The sequence below is a fragment of the Haliaeetus leucocephalus genome, unplaced genomic scaffold, assembly GCF_000737465.1.
Source record: "Haliaeetus leucocephalus isolate CR32 unplaced genomic scaffold, Haliaeetus_leucocephalus-4.0 Scaffold195, whole genome shotgun sequence".
NCBI lineage: Eukaryota > Metazoa > Chordata > Aves > Accipitriformes > Accipitridae > Haliaeetus > Haliaeetus leucocephalus.
In genome coordinates this window covers 7,900,751-7,919,161 of record NW_010972631.1, presented here as the reverse complement: position 1 = coordinate 7,919,161, position 18,411 = coordinate 7,900,751, and the positions used below count along the sequence as shown (strand labels likewise).

Genomic DNA, 18,411 nt, shown 5'->3' with positions numbered 1-18,411 from the left:
GCCGCAGGAACGCCAAGTATCGCCGGCTGCAGAACTACCTGTACAACGTGCTGGAGCGGCCCCGGGGCTGGGCTTTCGTCTACCACGCTTTCGTGTGAGTACCGACCCCGCACCGAGCCGGGCGCGGCCCGCGCCGCACCGCGCACCTTCCCTCCCCGCTTCCCCCCGAGCATCGCTCCGCGGCCGGTCCCCGGGCGACGAGGAGTTTTTCCCCCTTCGCGCCGCCGAAGAGTGCGCGGGAGTCACCCGCGGGGGTGGGGGGGACACACGCCTGCGGCTCGGGCGGCGGAAAATGCGCGCAGCCCCCCGTGGGAGAGGTGATGGGTGGCGGAGGAGGGGACGGACGGACGGACAGGGACGGACAGAGGGAGTTTGTGGCAACCGAGCGCCGGGCGCGGGTTGGAAAAGTTTTATCCCTCCTCCGCCCGCCTGGTTTTCCGAGCGATTTTTTTTTTTTTTTTTTTTTTGGACGCGTGGGATGCTGCCACCCGGCTCCCCCCCCCACCTGCCGCCCCCCGCAGGCAGCGGGGAAAGGGGACGGTGACCGGTCTCCGCCGCCGCCGGCTGTCAGTTCTGCGCCTTTTTTTGGTCTTTTTATTCCTTTGAGCGGGGGGAAACTCCTTCCCGGCGGCCTCAGTCTGACCTAAAATAACTAAAATCCACGTCCCGTCGCATCGCGCTGGGGAGAGCGGGGGCTGTCACCGCGCTGCGAAACTGGGGCTGCTCGGAGGAGGGTGGTTTGGGAGAGCTGCGGGGGGGCACCGACACCCACTGACCGCTCCAAGTACCCCTAGGTTCAGCGGGGGTCCTTAGTTCCCCAGCAGTCCTCTGATTTGTACGGGTTCGGGCAATATTCGGGGGAAAGGCCCGACTCAAAAGCCTTTCGGGTGCGAGCGAGACACGCGAGGCGGTCGGGCGAGCAGTCGTCGCGCTGGATCGCGGTTGCGATCCGTTGCGATAAATTACAGAGGAAGGATGGTAGGCAGTGCTGTGTCGGGGATGTCATACACGCTGTTTGAATTCTACTGTGCTGTATGTGTATTATACTGTGTGTTTGACTACAGAAAGTAGACCGTAAATAAATCAGAAGATTTAACTGATATGCTGTAGGTAACTGTTTCCCTGGTAGTTGCCGGAATCAAGCTAGCGGTTACAGCAGCTTCGGTAAAAAAGCAACTGTTCCCTAAAAGCTGTTTGATGGCATAAAGAATGCTCCTCTCCCAGCGGCAGGGGAATCGCCAAATCCGACTTTAATAAAAGTTTTTATAAGCGAAAAACCGCCTTGCCAAAAAACACAGCAGTCTGACTAATAAGACACTTTGTGGATAGATTTATTTAGTAGCTCAAAGTTGGTAGAGATAACAAGCAGGAGAAGGGTGCTTAATGTTATATTTTATTCAGTAAAAGGGGTTTTGTCCACTTAGAAGATCTGCCCATTCTCTCTGTTTTACTGTGAAAATCAACTCTCACAGCTTGAACTTTCTTCTTGGAGAGCATTTAGTTGGTACATTTTGCTGGTTCTTACAGGTGTTATCCTGCAGCATCGATGGATGTAAACTGTTGTTGGGAGACTCACCGAAGTGTTTACTAGGAATTACCTTACTGCAGTGCCTGAAGTTGCCATACAAAATCAGTATGTTGTAGTTTGGGACCTTTCTCTTTGAGATTGTGGTGAAAATCATTAAAACGAGTACAGTTCAAGTTGGAAGTAAGGTTGAGAAGTTTAAACCTCAAAAAATAAAAGTAAATTTCCAAACAGAGTGAAGTCATGACACAGCAGCACTGTAAACAAGGAAGATTGCCAGCTGCGTTTAGATAATTGCCTGCATAGAAAGAGTGCCAGTTTTAATTTTTAATTGCAAATGGCAATTTTGGCAGCTGTAAATGCCAACATTATATCTTTTATCTGAGCAGATCTGTGTGAAAGAGCTTGAAATGCTACTGTAATATAAAGGCACCTAGTGATAATATTACCTTTAAGGATCTGTCACTGCTACAAGTGCTTAAGGTGCATTTGAAGTTCCATTGGATTTCAGTCTGACAGCCATCCTCATTGCCACTCTATAAATTATTTTAATGCATTTGTATAATTCTGATTTAATGACTGCCAGATACTCAGATAATATTTTTGGTGTTTCAGGCTCAATTCTTTCCAGCCACCTGATCAAATCCTGATCAAATACAATCGCATCTTGGAAAACACACTTTCTTGCAGAATTAAAAAACAAAACAAAACCCCCCCCCCCCCCCCAACTATTTGGAGGGGAAAAAAAAGTCTTGAGGCAAGTAGCTCAGAGTTGCAAAGACAGTATACTAAGGACGTGGATGAGATGTCTGCTCCTACCTCTGCTGAGCTGTTCTTGCCTGCAGTGGAGCCCGTCGCAGCTCTGTACTATTTCTGTTATGGGAATGGGCTGTCTGGGCTGAGACCTTTTGTGTAGATCATTGGTCTCCTGAAACGAAGCTCGCTCTGAATACGCAGGTTGAAGAAACGCAAGGGTGGTTTCAGAGTTTCAGTTTAAGGTCTTCGATCTAGAAGTTTATTTCGGTTTGCCTGGGGTTTTTTGAAATAAGAAGTGGGGAGTTAAGCATCAGTTACAAATACAAAACCATCCCTGCAGTGGTATTTTCATTTCTCATTTCCATAGGGAAAAACACTTTAGAGCTGGGAATTAAGCAGAGTCCCCTCTTTTTTTATTCATTTTGCCCTTTCAAATAAGAGAAAAACAGGCCAGCCACCTGAGGAACGAGTGTTGTGACCTACATTCAGAAGTCAATTGGGTAGTTTATTTGTAAATAACAAACTTGCCAGATGCTGGGAAAGGCAGCTGCTCTGCAAACTTCTGCTACTAGAGGAAGGATTTACTCTTGAGCAAAGGCCTTTGACTTCAGTATAGATGTGCTGGGGAGTAGAGCAATATATTACATGTTTCTTGGCTCCTTTCTGTGCACCTCAGTAGCTCTTTACATGGAAGCCCTGGTTAAAAATCTAAGGTCTTTCCTGTGAGTTTTTGAAAAACTGCTCTTCGGACACCACGGTCGTCTTTTCTTAATCATTCAGGAACACCAAAAATATGAACACTTATAAATTCAGAAAAGAACATTCATACCATTTGTGAGTAATGAGTCAGTAACTTAAACTCCTGCTAGTAAAATATTTATGCCGCACCACATCACCTACACATGGAGCATGTGCGTATTTAACACGTGCGCGCCTACATTAAAATGCTGCAATACTGTATCTTTTCAAAAGCATTGTCTTGGGATGTTGTAGGATTTCTTTCCGTTGTTGCTGTTACTGTTTATTTAGATTATTTGGGGTTGTTTGGTTTGATAAGAATGTATAGACGTTGCCTTAGAATGATCAAAGGGGAATTCCAGATTTGTTGCAAATTTAACTCTGGGTTTCATCAGCAGTTGTCATAAGGATTTTGTATTATTTTTGTTCTTAAGTGACATTCTGAAAAAGAGACGGCATGAGACATTCAGAAGAAAATACTGCTCTTTGATACTGTTCATACTGGTAGGATATAATTAGTTGCATCAGTTTCCTAATTTAACGTGTTGGATTTATTTCAGGAATAATGAAGTTTCTGTTTCTTACTGACTTCTTTGTAATACTTTCCATGCAACAGTCTTTCACGTTTGTTGTGGGGATGTCCTTCTCTTTACCAAGCCACCACCTTTTGCTCTGGAAGCTTCTGAATCACAAATCGCAGGGCTGGATGCGTGCACAAGGGCAGTATCGCTTTGCATGACCCGTACTCATAGGTTTCCACGGGCATCCTCTGTTGGCCACTGCCGGAGATAAGATACAGTGCTGGGTGAATTTAAGAGCCTGTATGATGTTCTTCTTGTCCTTTGCGCCACTGATGGAAAAAGGCTGAAAAATTATTTCTGAAAAAATTCTAATGATGCCATCAAAGATTTAACTAGCTATTTTAGTTTTCCAGATCTGCCGGGAAGGACATAGCTTTACTAATGATCAGATGGCTATTGAACAGCAGCGTCTTTGCATGGGAGCTGACAGCGCTGCGTCATACTGTGCCATTTGTACAATTAGGGAGGTTCCACGTTCTGATTAAAAAAATAATAATGTGCAACAGCCTAAACACTTGCTTTTTCTCCTATTGTCAGAAAGTAGAAGAAATGATTTTATCTCTATTTTATCCATCTCAAGCCATCTAATGAACTAGTTCCAGGTGCTCTGTGAGTAGATCGATGGCTTTCATCTTTTCAAGCACCATTTCAGAGTCAGGGTCTGATGTTAGGATACCAATATATTTTTATATGCTTTGAAAAACAAATAACAGCATGATACTCACAAATAACAAATAATAGGGTTGACAACATAAATGATGTGGCAAAGCAAATCTTATTAGGTACTAAGAAGGTAAAAGCTTAAAACCATTTAGCTGTAACACCTAAACTTTAGTAGGCATTTTCTTTTAGAGAGTGACAATGATGGTGGATATTTAGACGCACTTCCGTATAAATCTGCAGCGGTTTGCCGCTTCTGAGGCAAATCTGTGCTTCTGTATGTGTGCGTATTTCTCACTTAAATGCTGTTTGGAAGGGGACCTTTCAAGTCACCCAGGCCAACTGGAAGACACGCTCTTCCCAGTTGTATCAGCCGGGCTTTGCCGAGACAGGTCTTAAACTTCACGGGATGGAGGTCCCACCTCCTTGGTGGGTAACCTGCAGGTCTGTACCACCCGCCTGTTGAAAAAAGAGAGGTTTTGGCGTGGGGAGGGAAGGACGGGAGAGCCAACCTGAACATCCCACGTGGCAGTTTATGGTCATTGCCCCTCTGTGTATCACATGGCACTAGCAAGAGGAATTTGGCTTCTTTGTCTTTGTAATTTCCCTTCAAGCAGCTGTAGGCTGCTAGTAGGTCACCTGTTAGATCACCCTCTTGCCAGACCGAAGAAGCTCAGCTCCCTCAACTTCTCAATGTAAGACCCAAGCTCGAGGCCCCCGACTATCTTGGTTGCTCTCCTGCATCTCTTCCAGCTTCTGCATGTCCCTGTTCAGCTGGGGCGGGCACGACTGGGTGCCGTAGCTGAGTGCCACATTGAGTAGAGGAGCAAAATAACTTTCTTCAGCCTGCTGGCCCCACTCCTCTAATGTAGCTGTACGCTGCTTGCCTTATTTCTGATGAGGGCGTGCTGTTGGCTTGTACTCAACCTGGTGCGTCCAGAGGAACGCCAAGGACCTTTTCAGTGGGTCCCAAGCAGCAGGTTCCCAGCCTCTATGGATGCCTGGGGTTATTCTGCACCAGATCTCTGCTTTTCTCTTGATTGGACTCCATAGGTTTTTACGTTCACGTCCTGTATTTTCCTGTGCTGTCTCAGTCATATACACTGACCTGAGAGGTGGGGACACAACAACCTTTAAAGCCACTTGCACTTTCTTTGTGATTGGCAGAGAAGATAAAATGGTCAACAACGCTTCATTCCTCCTCTTTCCTGGTGGTGTTCCCGGACAGCAGGCCTCTCCTGGAACCCTGTCGTGGGCCATAAATAACATCTAGCTTCTCTTTTTCACTTGTTTTTTTTGCTGGAGAGTTATTGCCCACCTCAGGATTTTCAGTAGATAAGTATCGGGAATGTTTATCACGTGATGTATACTGACCTTAGTAAAATACCATTTCCCATTTTATTTTTTGAGGCTTGGTCTACTAAGTTTTCTCATTTGTACTAGCCTTACTTTCTGACTCAAGAGCGGTGATCCAGGGGGAACAACTAACTTGCCATAAAAATCAAAACTGATCCTCAGCCTTCTAGAGAGAAGAGAACAAAAGGCTTTGAGAAAAGAACTGGATTGGGGAGAGTTCGTGCACGTGGACTTTCTTCTATTTGTCGTAAAGTTTATTTCTCAAATAGGATTAGGAGTTGTGTATAGGAAGGTGGAGAGTATCTCAGGTTAGTGTTTGGGTCTCTGCGAGCAGGGTCTTCTCCATCTTTTCTCCATCTTAAAGCAGGAAGTGAGTTAACAGCTTTCATCATAACTATCTTTTTGCTCTAATTTTTTCCCCTCATGCAAAAATCATGCAACTAGCATTACATTTGGGGGTTAGAGTCCTATCTTAGAGCTGTTTTTCTTGGTGCACCGGTCTTGGGCATGACATTTCTGGTCTTCTCTATTGAGTGTCTTGTATGATGTGGGGACTCTTGGTGAACTTCCCGTGGTCTCATAGGGTGAAAGAAGTTGCCCGAAATTATGGATTTTTGTCCAGGGGTCTGATGATCTATGACTACATAATGTGGCATTAAAGATGTGCTGTCTCAAAGGAGTAGTTGTTTTAGAGGATGCAAGAAAGATTTTAGAAAGATTTTAATTGCCTGTGAGACAGTATTTGTGTGATTTTCAGAGTAGGCTCTAGATGATAGCTTAATGAGCTAGACACCTTTCTTTTTCCCCAATACTTTTTAAGTTTCTGTGGTGTTTGACTTCTTAAAGCAAAAATAAAAGTCATGGTATCTACGCAGACTTGATGCTCTTTCCATGCTCCAAATCTGACTGTATTTTTAATAGCTATTCACCCTGTTTTACTGTTGTTGTTTGCAGCTTAATTAAGTTTCCTGAATTGGCCAAAAGTACAACTGAACTAATATTTTTGCAATAATTGCAAATAATTTCTAGCATCAACCAAACAGAATACTAATGATCATTCGGTCATTAATAGTGTTTTCCCTATTCACGAGAATATACATCATTAATACATTTAGTAATACTCATAAAAATGCGGTGAAATTTTTCATAATAGCTTCAGTGGAAAGGTAACGCACATGGTTTGTAACTTTATTAATCTTTTCATGGAGAAATACATCGAAGGAAAACCTTTTATTCCCAGACAACATAAACACCTGACAATATTGCAAATAAAACTCAGTGCTGTAAGGTAGTTGTTTCTTAAAAATTCAAAGGTGAAGCTTAATTGCCAAGTGTTTAATGTTTTTATTTGGTTCATATTTCCATTACCATAAAAGTCTGATGAAAATTAATGGAATTTGCTACTGTTTTTAATAGAAGCAAAAGTGAGTCTTCTGCACACAGGTAAAAAAGATGGAGTAGGAAGCATAAATAATACTATCTAATGAAAAATCTTTAACATGTATACATAATAGACATCATTTGCTACATTATTCCTAATGAGGCAGATGTTTATTCTCACAGTAAATGTTGCTTTTTCCCTTTGCAAACCATTAACACAACAGAGCATGCATTTTTGGCTTTTTTAATTAATGCTGGCGTATCGAGATGCACTTCTAAATGTGTATTATATAAACTATACTGAGCTTGGGGAAACTTGTATTCTTTTTTTCTCCTTTCTTGTTTTCTCTGAGAGATTCTTTTTTAAAGTTTGGTTTACAGATTTCCTGTACGAAAGCGGATGTAGATCACCCAGGGGATTGCCACCACAGGTCAGTTAAGGTAGAAACTTCATCAGCTGTACAGTTTATCAATTGCAAAATAATTTTAAGCAGTTGCTGTGCTCATGTGCAAAGTAAACTTCCTTTAAAGATATTTATTAAAAGTTCAAAGGCTGTCTTACAGGTCAGCCGCACTTCATCAAGATCTATTTTCAATTTTCTGTTGAGCATTAGATTTCTCTTGTGATAGCTGTCTGAGTTGCAGTGTAATTGCGTTACAGGAAGCTCAGCAAAACGTTCATCATTTTGGGCACTGAAGTGTAGTCTCAGGCAGTGTCTTCTACTTGAAAGACTATGTGATTACTTCTTAATATATACAGTCTGGTCCAGTGATTCAGAGGTGGACACAGTCCTCCAGCTAGACATATCTGAATTTTCTCTGTTTGGCCTTCACCCCCAAAAATCTGCAAACATGAATGTGTGTATATTCCTTAACAGAGATGGACGTAAATATGTATGTCAGCATTTTCTTGAAGAGTGAATGATTTTCAAAAGCATGGATTACCTGCAGCTTCCTTTCATTATTCTATTGTGCATTCAATGGGTAATTCACTTTTTTCTCCCCGCTTGTATGGAATGGAGTTTAACAAATGAATCATGCTCTTGAACTGATTAGAAATAATGAAGAAGGGAAGTTCTGTACCTGCCCACTTCTTGATTTAAGCAATATATTCCTGTTTGTCTTGGCTTCCTTCTTGCTTTGGGACTCCCTAGTTCAACAGAGCAAACATATTACGCCTTTCAAGATTTCTGTAGACTTTTAATTATTTTATTATAGTCGTACCCGATATCATATGGTAGCAACAGAGTGGTGCCAGGAGTCAAATATGATCAAACCAAGAGAGTAAAATCTTTCTGCTTTGGGAGGAAAAAAATGCTGCTGAACACATGCAGATGCCTCCCTGGGTCACAAGTGTCATAGATTAGAGCATTTGCACACACCCTTTTGAGGTCATTCACTCAGAAATAGCATCTAACTTCTCCTAGGGCATTAAATTTAATTGCTTTGTACGGCCTAAGCTCATCCAAACCCGTGGTGTCTGAGAATTGCCCATTAGCGCAAATGCACAAATCTTCCGCTGCCAAGCTCTCGTGGCAGGACTGCACTTAGAAGTTACTGCCGGGGCCTTTCTAAATAAGGATACGGATCCTGACATACCTGAGAGGGCCTTTTGTGGGAAAATTAAGATGAAATACTGTTTTGGATGCGTTTCTGTAAGTGGTGGGGGTGGAGAGCCACTGATCCTTGGCGGTGAGTTTGGAAATGTAGGTCGGTCTCCCCAGGAGACGAGTCTGTATCAGTAACCGCATCTTTTTAATGGCAAAACTGCCACGTCGTCGGAGAACGACGGGTGATGGCTCAGTCGAAGCTGGTGTGGCATCCGCGCTGGAGCCGGGGCTGGTGGGCAGGTGATGTCCTCTTCTCTTCAGGTGGCCCAGCACCAGAGCAAGGGGCATTGCCGCGGCGCCAGAAAAATCGCGCAGTGAACTCAATCAGCTTGAAAAACTCTTCTACATCCCCCAAAGTTACGCTGACTGAGGTTAGAAGTAGTATCTCAAATCAGTAGGAGGAAAGAAATCTCTGTTCCTGGTCTCTCTGCAGTTGGTGCTTTCGTGTAGAGTCTGTTTTTGTCACGCGCGCGGTCAGATGAAGCGTGGCCGCAGGACGGAGCACAGCCTTGCTCTTCGCTGTTCTCTGCAAAAGGATGGCAGAAACCTACAGCAGCGTGTGAATGAGATACTTGCAGGCATCTGTGCAACGGGGAGGAAAGAAGAGCGTGCTGGCAGTTGGAGGGGCTTTCTTAGACCTTTCCCTCAGAGCTTTCTGAAGGGCAGTTGGGGGGCAGAACTCAGAATCATAGAATCATTTGGGTTGGGAGGGACCTTTAAGATCATCAGGTCCAAATGTTAACCTAACGCTGCCAAATCCATCACTAAACTGTGTCCCTAAGCGCCACATCTACACGTCTTTTAAATACCTCTGGGGATGGTGACTCCACCACTTCCCTGGGCAGCCTGTTCCAATGCCTGACAACCCTTTCAGTAAAGAAATTTTTCCTAATATCCAACCTGAACCTCCCCTGGCGCAACTTGAGGCCATTTCTTCTCGTGCTATCGCTTGTTACTTGGGAAAGGAGACCAACAATCTCGCTACAACCTCATTTTCTCATGCCTTTGGTCCCACCTACTTGTTTTTTACTGGAAATGTTAATTAAATGATGTTTTTTCAAGGAGGTTCCAGTACACTTCCTGGGCAACTCTAGTTAGTTGCAGTAGGTATGCATGCTCTCAAATGATTCATTCAATTGCTAGTCATTTAATCTGTGGATGTTTTGCTCTTTGAGATGTCCGAACTGCATCTGTAGACTGAAGATGAAGCAGAATTTAGAATAAAGGAGGAACAGCTTTGCTAATGTCTGTGGGTGTTGTAAATTTTTATATAATACAACAGTTTGTTCAAACAGATGTATTTTTTTTCCCCTTAAGCTTAGAAACAGTAGATTTTATTTGGTGGTTGGAGATACTGTCTGGAAGGAAGTTAGCCTTCCTCAAAGGTCACACTGACTGCTGACGAAACTTGTGATTTGGCTTCTGCAAATAATCTGTTTGCCGGGGTATTGGAATTGAGAGGTTATTGTATGCAGCGATGAGGCAGGTGATGATCCTGAATTATAAATACTCTTTGGAAGGAATTTTTGATTTTCATCCTGAAAATGCTCGTAGACGTACCTTTTAGTGGTATTATCAATAGTTTTAGGCACTTACATAGTAATTAGTAGAAATCATCGAACTGAGCGTTGATAAAGCTCTATCTTTCAATCAGGGATGATGGTGAAAACCCATATGAATTAGAGACACGTTTGTAAAGCTTCCGAGTTATGCTTGAGAAATTCTTCTATGGAGAGAGGACTATCCTGACATCTCCGAAGCTACTACATCATGGGTGTGTGGGCAGTCTGCGTGAGATTTTGCTGTTTGGAGAGTTATGGTGAGAGCATTTGTGGAATTGCAGAGGCAGGAGAAGTTATCTAGGTGGGAATAAAATCACTGAGGTGAAGGAGAATTTATGACTGTCTGCTTGACCGTAACAGTACTTGACTGGACGGAATATTACTTTCAGGTTAGAAGTGTGTTTGTCTTATATTAATAATATGATTTGAATGACCATTTTTCCTCTTTTATTATCTGTTTTCTGTGGAGAGAAAGCTGAAGTACCAGTGTGAATCAATTTATTGGATTTATATATAAATAAAACACGGTATTGATCTTTACATTTTTCTTCCATTGAGGTCTTGACCCTGTGTGCAGACCTGAGGAAATAATCAGTAATATTTTTACTACAACATGAAAATTTTATTCACTACCTGATTGTGTTTCTGATCACTTTTCCTTTGGGAAATGTTTGTGTAAATCTCCTTGCTGAGATTGAGCCTCAGCTGGTTTATTCCCATCTGGGTCCACTCTCTGCTGGAGCTGAGGTCACTTTTTTGCTGCTCTGGTGGGTCGTTTGATGGGAAGGGATGCAGCAGCCCAGCCTCTGACCTCCAGCGAGCCTACATATACACTTGGAGGAAAACCTGGGGAGGCGCATCTGAAATTCCAGTACTTCTGAATACCCTCTAGCTCGGTGAGAAATACAGTCCTCAGGGACTTTTTCTGCAGGAAGGAATTCAGTCGTCTTATTCCTGTCCAGGGAATTTCTCCTTGAAATCATAGCTGAGTTAACGATATCCGTGAAATACCGAAGACCTCTAAAAAGATGATAATATGAGATTAAATGTTGTTATTGCTGCTGTTCATTCGTGGGAGAGCTGGAGTCGAAGTAGCTGTACCAAGCTGAAGCGCAATAATCACACCAGTAAGTGTCAGAAGAGAAGTATTTCCTTGGAAAAATCCTTTGTATGATTTTGCTCTCCAGTATTTTTCATCTGCCCATATCTGTAAATTAGCTCACTGCAATGAAAGGTCATGGCATTCTTTTTGGCTTGCCTTTATCACCAGCTTTAAGAGTTAATCATAAATAATAAAACGGATAGTGACTGAAAACTAGGATATATTAAGACAGCGCAGTGATATTTCAGATACAATCTGTATCTGGAAGATAAAATTAACTAGCAGAGTGCTCAGCATTTAAGAAATACGATTTTATGAAATTTCAATTGTGTTTTTCAGGTTTATTAATCCCTGGAAAAATTGTATTCTCTATCTTGAGAGGCAGATCTCTGTGAAATAAGACTAAAATGAAAACGATCCTGGATGAAAATGTGAACAGTTGTAAAGATTTGGAAGTCATTCACAGATGAGTCAGTCAAGAGATTGGAAGTGTACTTTGATTTGGGGATAAATATATTAGGGAGGCCCACTCATCTCCCAATACCTACCTTTAGCATCCTGCAGTGACCCAGTGTTTGCCTTCACCACAGTGCAGCGTGTCTCACGGAGCCGTGTCTTACGAACGCACAGGCTATGTGCTGTATTCAGTACGTCGCGGTGGCTCAGGAATAAAGTTCTGTCTTTCGGCCTCGTCTTTAAACCTGAGGCATATTGTAACGGAGACGTGACGTTGGCAGGTTGTGCTGTTCCAAGTAGGGATCTGTGGATTTGTTTCAAAGCGAGGGCTGCCTTGCCTACCTCTAGAGGGTGTGCAGGTGACGGCAACAAATCACTGCAGAGTTCCTGCTGTTTTCTGGCAGGAGGATAAAACTGGTATTTCACAGTCCAGCCCTGGGAATTGCTGGTTACGTGATCTAAAAAATCATTATCATTTTTAGCTTGATTAAAAACAATCATTAATGCAGAATGCTGGAAAATTTTTAGAATATCTTGTGAAAAATGATGGCACACACAGCTACAGGTCTGCAGGATGTCATGCACTAATCCTCAAATTTCTTTCACGTAACAAATGCAGGAGATGCAAGTTCATGGTTAAATAATACCAAGTATTTGTATCAGTTTTGTTCTTGGGTGTTCTAGTTACCTACCTAGCTATCCATCAGTGTCTTAGATGCTCTGCAAACTGTGAAAAATCTTCACAAAAGAAACCTGTCTTTTTTCTTGGAATACTATGGAAAGGCAACACAATGGCATTGATCAGCATCGTAGGGAAGAATGTCAGTTCTCCCCTACATTCTTCTAAAGTACGGCAGACCACAACGTCACTGTCTTTTATTCGGGATGGTGACGCAGCCATCATTGTCGAGATGGACCTTTATCAGTCCTACTGTGATTTCTGTCCACCTCATATTTCGGAGGTATGACCTGTCTGTCGCCACAGCTCAGACGATCGCTCAAACTCTTAATATTTCAGTTCCTGCAACCTCCTTCTGCCTGGACTCCGCAGTACGCTCCGAGTGCTCATCCCTGTGACTCTGTAACCCCTGCCCCTCAGCCCACAGTTGCCTCCTCATACTGCCTAGGGAGAAAGTTCTTTCTCTTCACTTTCAATAGCTGTAAAAAGCAACTGGCTAGTTACTTTTTAAAATTACATTTCTAACTGGTTAACAAAAACCAGAAAGCCAACTTTGCATGATTCGTTAAGTGGAAAAAAAGAATGAAACTGAATGAAAAAGAATGGAAAATGAAACGGTTCCTTTTTGCTGGGTCCGACAACCTCAGCAGCAAGTGATAGAAATGCTGTTCATTCCACAAGAAACTACTGACAGCAGAAGACTAACATGGGTGCATGTCTAACTTACTGCAACTAAACCCAACTTCAGGAAACCTGTAACTAAAGCTGTGGTGTATTTTTTCCCAGTCACTTTTTGAAAGTGACACTTATTTTGGCAGATACTGAACCGTTACATTAGTTGGGAATGTCACTGTGCATCCAATTTTATGGATGTTATATATCAGGTGGTTAATGAGTGTTTTCCTCCTGCATTATTTGCCTTTGTCTGAAGATACTGAGTTAGAGAAATGGATGACTGATGGAGGAACAACGAGAATGGCAACGCGGCTTCCCAGCACACAGCAGGGATACCAGGATGCAGGTGAATTAGTGGTGGTGAGGATATACCTACTCTTACGACTTTTTCTGAGGTTGGGAACTAAAAACCAGCAGTTATTAAGTAGCTGACAGAGACTAGGAAGAACGTGGGGAATTAGTCAATGGGATACAGATTGATATTGGTCTCATGGGTTCTTTGAAACAGGCTGTTGGCAAAATCCGAGGGCTTGACAAACTTTGAGAAAGGTAGACATGAACTGGAGTAGTTTGTTCGTTTAAGGTATGTTTTTATGAAGCTGCTTCTCTCAAAACAGGCTTCTGCATCTGCAAACTTTTGCAGTCTGTAGTATGGAATGAGGATGGACTTAATGCCCTTGAGCTAGTTTAATTTATTTCAACTGATCGTATTGCTGTGATACCATCGCTGTGTCTTTTGGGACATTCTACCAAACTTTTAAAGCCTTCTATAAATTTTGTGCAAATTCTTCAAAAACAGGAGTAAAAAAAAATATTTTTGCATGTGACCTAGGATGGAACAGCAATTCAGATCTCTGCAACTAAAGTCTTAAATAGTTTTTCTATCTTACCAGCTAACCTCTAGATGACAGGTGTTTAAAATTGATAAATATTGTGTCTAGGTAGGCTGAGTCCACTGTGCCTGCTGTTTCAGTTCTGCATTGGATCATTTAATACATTGTGTTCGTTAAAATAGACCCTAGAATCTGTTGCACACATACACACAGACACACTCTGAAGTCTTCTTTTGTGTTTGCCTTTTCAGTGCCTCAGAGAACGCACTGGGAAAGCTAGAAATGTATGGCCTCTCCGTTCATGCAACCATAGCAGACCGAAGAGAACCCACACTTCCCTGAAACCTCACCCTTGTTCACGTAGACACCTTTGTCTTCCCCAAAGACAAAGCAAATAAGACCGTCAGCTCTTTTATTCTGAGGGAGGGGAAAAAAAAAAACAACCAAGCCAAAAACCACTGGAAAAACATGATTATTCCTTTTTTTAATGTGGAGAGTCATGGCAAGCTTTTGAGTCTGAAGCGTTTCTAGATTCTTTTTCCAATAGAAAGGTGGAGAAAAGCTGCTTTTTCTTTTGAGCAGATCTCAGGTGTTTTCTAAAAAGCCGCTCAAAATACAGACATTAGACTTCCCTTTGAGTGGCTTTTTAGCTACTCTGCCAGTCAATTTTTTCTTCTTTTGGTTGTGCCCAGTTGGTTTCCTAAGGGACTAATGATCTTTTCCTACCTCCGTGCTCTCTGATGAACTCAAGTCCTCCCTCAGAGGACCGTGGAACTGGAACCCAAGGGCTTGCTAATGGTCACCCTTGTAAAAGAACCCCGTGGACATTCCTGGGGGTGAAAAGAGCACAGCTTTTATCACAGTGGTTTATTTCCTTTGAAATTTCAGCACCATCCTGGCATTCAGCTCACACTGGCTTGGGCTTTCAGAAAACTCTCGGATACATTCAAGCACGTAGGTGCTTACAGATATATATATAAAAGCGCTGACATACATTGCTGTCCCCATTAATAAAAGCAGAGAACATGATTTATATTTTGTTGAGTCAAACACTAGTACTTTTGGATAGAGAAGTCTTTAGCAAGTACAAATGGCAGGCCAAATCCTAAAGCTGTTTACTAGCCATTAATTCCAGGCTCCATCCAGAAGCTCTTACTCAAGCAAAATACCAGTGAAGCAATAGGATGCCTTATCTTCATATTCTTGAATTTTTGAAGAGTGCTGTGTAATTTAAAAAAAAACTTCTACTTCATGTTTCTATCAGCCCTGTGTCATCGCTGTCTTGCGCAGCCTCACGAGTGATCGCTTGTGCTGCGTGTACTGTGGTATGTGATACGGTAAATCACCTGCAGCTGCAATGGATCTCAATATGCTGTAGACGATGTTTTTAGATCTTTGCTTTAACCATTTGCAAGGAATAACAGAGACTGTAAGTGGCAAAATACTTTTCCTTGAAAAGTAGCCATTAAAATCCTGCTGCAAAAGTAACCATGGAGTTTGGAAAATGATACGGTACAGAATAATGTATTTTGCTACATACAGTTTTATTCATTTCTGAAAATGATTATTCTCTTGCAGGCATGGAAATCTGGATATGTTCCTAATGTAAAATCAATAGGAAATACTTCAGTTATTCAAATAGCTCTAAACTTATTTTAGTTTGATAGCTGATTGTATATTATGTTTGCAGCCTTTGTGCAAAGCAGTGTTTAATAGCAGAGTTTGCTTTGTAATGAATATAGATGAAGACTGTTCTTTATATTATCTATCTAAAAAAACCCATGTATTCACATAAAGTGTTGATGTTAAGTTGCCACATTGCTTTGAATGTATTGCCACATCGCTTGACACATAACTATCAACTAAAAGAACTCCTTGCAACTCAAACTCAAGATTTACCACTTCCCATTTAGAAAAAGACCTTACAAGTTACTCAAATGACTGGATTAGCAAGGTTACACTGGTTCCATGGTACAGGAGCTATTACTGGAAAGTTCTCAATATTGGCGTGGATCACTTACTGGTTTCTCCTACATTGCCTATGTATACGTGGTTATCAATGGCTGTAACTGCTTTATAGTTCTCAGGCCATTCTCTTACTGTTGTGATTAATTTCTCCCTTTCCTAAAATTTAGGCAGAAAATATCTGAGGATTAATCTGCTGTTTTGTTTTGTGCTTTGTCTAGCAACTTTATGTAAGTTGCTAACTATTAATGACCACCCTTGGGGTATGAAGACAAATATCCTAACATTCTCATGATGAAATACATTTTCTTTTGAAATCTCTGGCACCATATTTGGTCCATCTGATTTACATAATTTGCTTGCATAGTTTTGTGAAAGAGGAAAGTAAAACAGCTCAGCTGCACCTGCCATCTTAGAGACGTTTCCAAGTGAAGAGACCCGGACAAGCACGTTTTTTGGGGGGGTCATCTGGTCAGTTGCCCACCTGTGTTGGACCACTTGCAAAGACAGCATCCGAGCTTACCATTTTAGTTTGAGGTTAATGACAAAGCCTCAGCATGAGTTGCTAGTTAAGTCTGGTTTTGTACCAGTTCTGTGTTTGTCAGAGTCATTAAAGGCATTAAATCTGGCTGGAAGATTGTCTACGGAGAGGGACGATTATCAAGTGAAAAAAATTGCATTTATAAAGGTTTAAAAAGGTGGTAGATAACAGCTGGCCGTCAAAGATACCGCTGCTTTAGTGCATTTATCCTCATTTGACGTTTAAGCCTGTTCTGTAACATTCAGTTTAGAATAGTTGGTCCTCTGACTCAAATTGCTCAAGGTCACGGTTGTGATGATATTCTCAGCAATACTGTGGACAACTACGGCTTTGAAACTGTTTCCTGTTGTGATCTTCTTCCTTGCAGTGGGGTGTATGCTAGTATATTACAACTTGCAGCTTGCGGTGTTTTATTGCTTAATTTAACCATAGCTTGCATTTCTTATGGTTTGATTGGTTGGCAAAGCATGCAGAAATTCTGAGTCAGATACACCTATTTCTGGATGACCAATATAATTAGGTGCAGCCCTGAAGCAACATGTTTCGTGTAACTTTCCAGGCACACAAAATGCAGAAATACAAGGGATGGTTTAAAAATTGTTTGGAAAAAAATAGTGCCATTTAACTTTGAATTATGATTGTATTTGTTCTGATGAGCCTCTTGGTAATGGTGAGATTCTGCTTTTTTTTTTCTTCTTTAATAATTATAGCTTTGATAGATATGAAATATGCCAGATGGACATTCCTGGAAATGTAGGTGTCCTGTATAATCTCAGAGTAGCTATATAGAACCAGCATTGTCATTAAATTCCACAAATTTCTGTTTTCTATAGCCCTGTCCTGGGGCACTGCTGTTGAAAGTGAGTTTTGTTTCTGTAGCTTGTGTAGTCTGGTTTGCATGACCAGCCTGCTAAAAACTGTGCTAATTAGTGGTACTGCAGTTGGATGCATGGTGCCGATTGAAAACAGGACTGAAACCAGCAGCTTGTATTCCAGGGGACACAGGATTTGTTCACTGCTGATAATTTTTGGCTCCGAACAATTGGCTTTGAATTTGTCACGAAGAGAGGGAAGCAGTTTGACTGTAACTGTCTTACTAAAAGTCCCTGAAAAATGTTTCCGTGTATTTGAAGACTTAGATTCTATTGAACAGGTAGGCGTTCACTGCTTCAAACATGATTACGTGCTTAATTGCTTGTGTGTAAATAACGGAGTAAAATCCTTATGGGTAGTAATTGAGACACACCTGGGAGCAATTAATGCAGCAGTATATAGTATCAGCTTCCTTGAAATGCAAGAAATCTCCCAATTCTCATAGCACAAAATCACATACCTCCCTGGACTGAAAATATTGCCTCCTAAGAGAAGCAGGTAGGATTTAAAGCCATAGGGAAACAATTCCATTTGTTATGCACTTTTATAAAGAAACCCAGAATCTACTTGCAGTCTTTCTCTGGATTTATCTTTTGAGGTCTGCCATTGTTTTATCTGCTTCGTTTGAGAGCTGATGGCCTGCATCAGCTCTACCCTTGGCTGAGAGCAGGCATGGTTTTCTCCGGGAGGTACCGCTAAACGTCTACCAAGGTGTGGGCATGGGGGCAACTTTTTTGCCTTGCTTGCAAAATTGTATTAAATAGCTAAGACTAGATTATTCAGTTTCTTTTATCTAAGATACATTTTATAATCCAGTTAAGTAAATAATAACGGTAAACGCATTCCCTAAAATTCCAGTAAATAGCATGGACAACATCTTGAATTACCAAGAGAGGAAAAATGAAGTGACACTGGAGATCCAAAGAGTGGAAATATAAAGCCAAAGCTGAAATTTTGGGAAACTGCTGTGGTATTTTTTGTTTATTTTTAAAAGGGGAGGAAATAATTTTTATGAAAATATCATTCTAACAGTAATCTTTTAAAAATAATATTTATGTGAATGAACATTTATCCCTTGCTCTGTGGCTTCTGAAACTTTGGCATTTCTTCTGTGCTTTA

At 41.7% G+C, this 18,411-nt stretch overlaps 1 protein-coding gene across 1 annotated transcript in view; it reads left to right on the top strand.

The window, feature by feature from the left end:
* Positions 1–6: 6 nt before the first annotated feature.
* The window catches only part of KCNQ5 (potassium voltage-gated channel, KQT-like subfamily, member 5), a 283,665-nt gene continuing 265,260 nt past the window's right edge, over positions 7–18,411 (top strand). Inside the window, exon 1 of the mRNA XM_010565781.1 lies at positions 7–94. The gene's annotated coding sequence lies outside the window, so the exon portion shown is untranslated. The remainder of the gene's footprint in view (positions 95–18,411) is intronic.